This window comes from Bos javanicus, chromosome X (genome assembly GCF_032452875.1).
Source record: "Bos javanicus breed banteng chromosome X, ARS-OSU_banteng_1.0, whole genome shotgun sequence".
NCBI lineage: Eukaryota > Metazoa > Chordata > Mammalia > Artiodactyla > Bovidae > Bos > Bos javanicus.
In genome coordinates this window covers 135,831,301-135,838,751 of record NC_083897.1, presented here as the reverse complement: position 1 = coordinate 135,838,751, position 7,451 = coordinate 135,831,301, and the positions used below count along the sequence as shown (strand labels likewise).

Here is a 7,451-nt window from a genome sequence, read left to right as displayed (position 1 = left end):
TTATTTATTGAAAATCAGTGTGCCTGGTTACAGTGGACAATACCGATTGGAAGTAGATCTATGTATAGCATGTATAATGAATTAGGTGAGATATTCCATTTACAGGCAACATTATCACACTATTTCTTTTATCTCCAGAAATGTTCTAATCTGTTTACAAGATTGTTCAGAATCATGTTCTATAAATTCTAATACTCAGGCAGAGGGGGCAGTGGTGGAGGGGTAAAGAAACTTTCATCTAAACAAAAATCCTCTCACCCAGTTTTGCTCAACTCCAGTTAGGGTAATTGGTAAAATTTTCTTTTAAATGCTTTTATAAGATCTCAGAGAGATGGCAGAGATTAAGCATGTGGAAGTCATTAATGGATGATAGAAGAACTGACTGAAGGATAATTTCTATATTATAAATATTATATTCATAAGCAAAATACATAGAACATCTCACCTCAGTGTCCTAAAATTTAAGATTCTAAAATCTGGCAGAGGAACCAGAGATCAAATTGCCAACATCCGTTGGATCATAGAAAAAGCAAGAGAATTCCAGAAAAATATCTACTTCTGCTTCACTGACCACGCTAAAGCCTTTGACTATGTGGATCACAACAAACTGTGGATAATTCTTCAAGAGATGGGAACACCAGACCACCTTACCTGCCTCCTGTGAAATCTGTATGTGGGTCAAGAAGCAACAGTTAGAACCGGACATGGAACAACGAACTGGTTCCAAACTGAGAAAGGAGTACATCAAGGATGTATATCGTCACCCTGCTTATTTAGCTTATATGCAGAGTACATCATGCGAAATGTCAGACTGGATGAGGCACAAGCTGGTATCAAGATTACCAGGAGAAATATAAATAATCTCAGATATGCCGATGACACCACCCTTATGGCAGAAAGTGAAGAGGAATTAAAGAGCCTCTTGATGAAGGTGAAAGAGGAGAGTGAAAAAGCTGGCATAAAACTCAACATTCAAAAAATGAAGATCATGGCATCCGGTCCCATCACTTCATGGCAAATAGATGGGGAAACAATGGAAACAGTGACAGACTTTATTTTGGGGGGCTCCAACATGACTGCAGATGGTGACTGCAGCCATGAAATTAAAAGATGATATGACCAACCTAGACCACATATTAAAAAGCAGAGACATCACTTTGCCGACAAAGGTCCATCTAGTCAAAGCTATGGCTTTTCCAGTGGTCTTGTATGGATGTGAGAGTTGGACTGTGAAGAAAGCTGAGTGCCGAAGAATTGATGTATGGATGTGAGAGTTGTATGTAAAGTAAACAGTTGGATGTAAAGAAAACAGCGCTGAAGAATTGATGCTTTTGAACTGTGGTGTTGGAGAAGACTCTTGAGAGTTCCTGGGACTGCAAGGAGATCAAATCAGTCAATCCTAAAGGAAATTTGTCCTGAATGTTCATTGGAAGGACTGATGCTGAGGTTGAAACTCCAATACTTTGGCCACCTGATGCAAAGAACTGACTCATTGAAAAAGACCCTGATGCTGGGAAAGGTTGAAGGCAGGAGGAGAAGGGGATGACAGAGGATGAGATGGTTGGATGGCATCATGGACTCAAAGGACATGAATTTGAGCAGGCTCTGGGAATTGGTGATGGACAGAGAAGCCTGGCATGCTGCAGTCCATGGGGTTGCAAAGAGTTGGACATGACTGAGGTCGATGTGATAACTTTGATTAGCTTTCTGTGACTGTGGTTTTCATTCTGTCTGCCCTCTGATAGAGAAGGACAAGAGGCTTATGGAAGCTTCCTGATGGGAGAGACTAACTGTGGGGGAAACTGGGTCTTGTTCTGATGGGTACGGCCATGCTCAGTAAATCTTTAATCCCATTTTCTGTTGATCTCTGGTGGCTCAGAGGGTAAAGCATCTGCCTACAATGCGGGAGACCCAGGGTCAATCCCTGGGTCAGGAAGATCTCCTGGAGAAGGAAATGGCAACCCACTCTACTACTTTTGCCTGGAAAATCTCATGTACAGAGGAGCCTGGTGGCTACAGTCCATGGGGTTGCAAACAGTCAGACACAACTGAGCGACTTCACTTTTCTGTTGATGGGCGGGGCTGTGTTCCCTCCCTGTCGTTAGACCTGAGACCAAACTATGGTGGAGGTAATGAAGAAAATGGCGACCTCCTTCAAAAGGTGTGTCTGAACTGACTGAAAATTGAGCCTGCCATCAGCAAAGAGAGTTTTATCATCATCACCATCACTATCATCATTATCATCTTGATTGTCGTTATCATGGAGTATTTTTTTATGTGCCAGGCATAAAGTTAAGCATTTTACTCTCAATAGCTCATTTAATACTTACAAAGACCCTATAAGGTAGATACCATTATTCTCCTTTTACAAGGGACCAAACTAAGTCTTAGAGCAGCTAAATATATACCACTAAACTCCAAATTGTGCTATTTATCCAGTTATCTGCCACTATGGAGCAAGCAACCTTCAGTGTTTTTAATGTGGCATTCTTCCTAAGATAACACATCTAAGGTTTGAAGCATGCAAGAAACATTTGTAGGCTGAAGGGCAACCCTCTTCCAACACAGAACATGAAAGAGATATCCAAATGTGATTTAAGATCCTTTTACCACTACTTGACTAGTCAAGAAGCAACTATTTTTACATTATCATGACTCCTGCTTTCCAAATTTGTAGAAGTGGTGCACAGACAGACCAGGGCACAAAATAAAAAGTTCTCTCTTTTCACCCACCCTTTGTTACTACAGTAAGTGGTAAAGCTGATTTTCCCACTTTGACATCAAAATGGTAAAACAACACAGAGGTTGTGATGCAGATTCTGAAACAGAATTTCTTCAGTTCTTCTAGATCCCGGCTATACCACTTGCTACCTGTATGCCTTGGGAAGTTACTTAACCTGACTGTACCTTTTCCCTGACTGCAAAACGGTGATACAAATAATATCCTACTTCATAGGGTTGTAGTAGAGATTAAAGGAGATGTTACATGGAACACAGAGAACTATGCAATAAATCTGAGTGTGTATTATTATCAGATTAATAGCATTCATTTCTTATTCACCAAGAAACTGTCCCCTGGAAGTGATCATTGGGCCTTTGCTGTCTTTAAAACCACTGGCTTCCAACTCTATCTCCCCATGATAATAAACTCCTTAATGGTGGGGGCCATTTTCTATCTTTTTATACCTCCTAGTCCCTGGCACAATTGCCTTTTAATGTAAAATAACTCCATAATGTCTTATTCCATTAAGAAGGTACCAGTGACAGGGAAGACCTTTTATTTTGTACCCTGATCATCTTTATACTAGTTTTACAAGTTTCAAAGGCTAGAGTCATGACAATATAAACATAACTATTGTACTTGACTGATGATGCAAGTTGAAAAGGATCTTCAAATCACTTTAAAGCATCTTATATACTTGGTGTTACCTTGAAGGAAAGATTTTGTTTCAATCTAGTCAATGTTTACTGCTAATTAACATCTTGCATTTTTAAAAATGTCTTAAAAATAACACCCAAGTTAAGAACACAATGTTGCTGACCTTATATTAGCAATTAACCCAACTGAATGGAGAATAGAATCTGGGCATAATTATATGAGTCTTTAGGGATATGAGTGATGACAGGTACAGGATGCATGAGAGTGACCCAGAGGAATGTAGTTCTTTACCAAGTCTTTTGTTTACACATGTATTATAAACACACGAAAGGAGAAAGCATGGATTCTGTAGAAACCACACATTAATTTGGTGTTCATAATGTTAACCTGAAAACAAATGCCTGGTCCTGGCTTTGCAGACTGAGATGTGTGGGGAGATACTGTGTCAAGCTGGTGACGGGTCTGTCATCTCTGAAAGTCACCTAGTCAATGAGGTCATATCAAAACATCCATCTTAAAGGGCTAATACAATCAGAAAAACATTTGGAAAGCCTTTCACTGATCAGCAGCAGAAAATAGTGGTCAACTTGGTAAATACCTAAGCTTTCTTCCAAGGAGCTCAAAAGTTCTATTTATATCCAGATAACACAGAAATCTCAAAGCTCTCTACTGTAAACATTCACCCTCAGGCACACGCTAAAATAGCACTTGGTGGTTTTTTTTTTTTTTTAAAGTCCTGTTGGAAGCCACATTATTATAGTGACTCTTGTTTACTCTGATTATTTCCTAAGATGGGCATCATTGTCTGTGCCCATCAAATGCCTAAGAATCAAGGCTTACAGACATCACTCTTCCACCACCACTCCATTATCAGGCAAGCATTACTCAGGGTTACCAATTAAGTGTGAGGGTATCTCTACCTTTAACAAACTGGGATGTCCTTTATGTCTATGTCCCATGAGGGAGAGAGAGGGACTATGTGTTAAACAAAAAACATGAACACACATATTTATACACGTGTGTGTATGTGTGTGTATGTGTATGAAAGTGAAGTTGCTCGGTCATGTCCAACTCTTTGCCACGCTATGGACTGAAGATCTCCAGGCTCCTCTGTCCATGGGGTTTTCCAGGTAAGAATACTGGAGTGGGTTGCCATTTCCTTCTCCCGGGGATCTTCCCAACTCAAGGACAGAACTCTGGTCTCCCGCATTGCAGGCAGACTCTTTACCGTCTGAGCCTCCAGGAAATACACACACACACACACACACACTCACACACTCACACACATATATATATCATGTCCTAAACCTGTACTAGGCACTGCATGTGTGTGTGTAGCTTATGTATATTCCATGTATGTGATATATACAGTATATATATGTATATATATAATATATCCTTACAATTGCTCAGCCAAAAAATTAATGTATCATTTTTTTTAAAAACTGAAGTAGAGTTAATTTACAATGTAGTGTTAGTTTCTTTTTTTTTTTTTTTTTCTTTCTCACAGGCGGGAGGCGAAGTCCCTCTCCGAGCCCAGGGGAGCAGAGTGACTCACGCGCTCGGTGCCCGCCTCTCGCGCCGCCCGCCCCCTGTAGTGTTAGTTTCAAGTGTACAGCAAAGTGATTCAGTTATACACACATACATATATATACATATATATATTCTCTTTCAGATTTTTTTTCATTAAAGTTATTATATTTTTTCTTTTTTTTTCTAATTTTATTTTATTTTTAAACTTTACATAATTGTATTAGTTTTGCCAAATATCAAAATGAATCCGCCACAGGTATACATGTGTTCCCCATCCCGAACCCTCCTCCCTCCTCCCTCCCCATACCATCCCTCTGGGCCGTCCCAGTGCACCAGCCCCAAGCATCCAGCATCGTGCATCGAACCTGGACTGGCAACTCGTTTCCTACATGATATTTTACATACTGCCTCTTTGATCAAGTCTTTATTCAAAATCAGCTGTCCAAAATGATTTGACCTTTACATGATAAACAAATTGAAGTTTATGCAGCAGCCTTCTTTTCCTCTATGGTGGGTTTCTTTCCTGTGGGCTTCTTTTTAGCTTCTGGTTTCTCGGTCCTTGCAGCTTTTATACCCACCTGTCTTCTTCCCCTCCTTAATGCCAACAGCCTTCTTTCCTGTGTTTCCCACTACAAGCTTCTTGCCTCGAACCCTCCTCTTATCTGATTTGGCTTCTAGTGCTGCTGCTGTCCTATTCATCCAAATTTTGTGGTTCTTGGCATGATTTTTGCATATGGGATTGTCAGGTTTTTCAGTGGCTTCTTCTTTAGGACTCTGTGATGAATCTTATTGCATGGTGTTTGGAGGGCTCTTTAGATTTCTGGCTTTTCAAGATCCTGCTAAGGTCTATATTGAGCATCTTGTGCATGGGGGAGGTTGTGGTGACTCTTGAGGGAGGCTGCTTTATGTCAAGTGTCACACAGCTCATCTAACTTGCAGAAAGCATTTCCTGTCCAAATGCAGAAACATCCCACATGACTACCAGGAGCAAGTTTCAAAATGTTCAGTTTGCTTGCATTAAGCAAAGTAACTCCAGGGACATTTCTGAAGGCCTTGATGATACCACCATCCTCATTATCAGTGATGGAAGGTCCTGTGTGCTGGATATGGTGATGGTTTTTCATCTAACCTTTGGCAGCTTTCATTCTCTGAGAGGCATAGAGCTTTTTTATATCATTTCAGACCTTAAGTCTCTTGAGACACAAAACAGCCTCCATGGTCTTCTTGTAGCCTTCAACCACCAAAGAAAGTTCAGGAGCTTCCTCTAGATGATAACCTTTAGCCATGACCAGCATTGATAAGGCACTCGCAGCCAGTGCAGAGCAAGTGGCATATCACTTCTGTGCTGTATTCACTCTGAGGTGCCAACATCACCAGGTCTTGGTTGGCACAAACATGCAATCCCCACAACACCTGTTTCCAAAAGCACCCTGGCCAGAATGGTGAATCCTGCTACCTCGAACCCTGGGGATTTGAGCCACAGATCTGCCAGTACCCCAAGAATCAGCACTGATTTGATCACCTGATAATTCACAGACAGCATAGGGCTGTTTGTTATTTTTGCACACGGTAGTGTGGACAAAGTTAACAATATCTGGTCAAATGAGAGCCTTGAACACAGCAGGCAAAATGACTTTTGCCAGAGGACTCTTCCCTTTCGGAGTACACTGATATCCGTGGATGAGCACACACCATGGTGAGGAGAGGAGAAGGCCACACTCCTCTCAATCTGGTGGCTCCCACAGGAAAAGCAGGTTATCATAACATATTGAGTACAGTTCCAGGTGCTAAAACACTAGGTCCTTGTAGTTTATCTATTTTATATGTAGTGGTGTGTATCTGTTACTCCCAAGCTCCATATTCATCCCTCCTCCTCTTCCCCTTTGGTAACCATAAGTTTGTTTTTGAAGCCTATGAGTCTGTTACTGTTTTGTACATAAGTTCATTTGTATCATTTTCTTAGATTCCACATATAAGTGATATATGATACTTACCTTTGTCTTTATATTTATCTTACTTCACTTAGTATAATAATCTCTAGGTCCATCCATGTTGTTGCAAATGGCATTATTTCATTCTTTTTTTTTTTTTTTTTTACTAATGCATCATTCTTGATAGCTCTCTTCTTCTTTTGATGCCTCTCCTATCTTACACCTCACAATGGATTCATCAGAAAGTATGATCAGCCTGGTCTTCATAATATACCTGGAATCTGACCACATGTCTCTACATTTACTGCTTCCACTCTGGTCTTATCTGCTATCTTCTCTCACCTGGTTTGTCTTCCTGCTTCCACTCTTGCCTCACAAAGGTTTATTCTCAGTTAAGCTCCAGAGTGATACTTTGAAGACATAAGCTAGGTCACGTCACTTGAAAATCTTCTAGTGGCTTTCATCTCACTCCCAAATTGGTATTTCTATGATTTCATCTCTTGCTCTTCTCTATGCCTCACTGAAGAGAATGTGAAGCATTCTGCTTTGAATTTTAAAAGTAAATGGAAGTATAGATCGGTTGTTATTTTCTGTCTGGTTCCTTTATT

General features: G+C 40.5%; 1 pseudogene; it reads right to left on the bottom strand.

The window, feature by feature from the left end:
• Positions 1 to 5,313: 5,313 nt before the first annotated feature.
• On the bottom strand, positions 5,314 to 7,166 carry LOC133242919 (large ribosomal subunit protein uL4-like; annotated as a pseudogene).
• Positions 7,167 to 7,451: the final 285 nt, after the last annotated feature.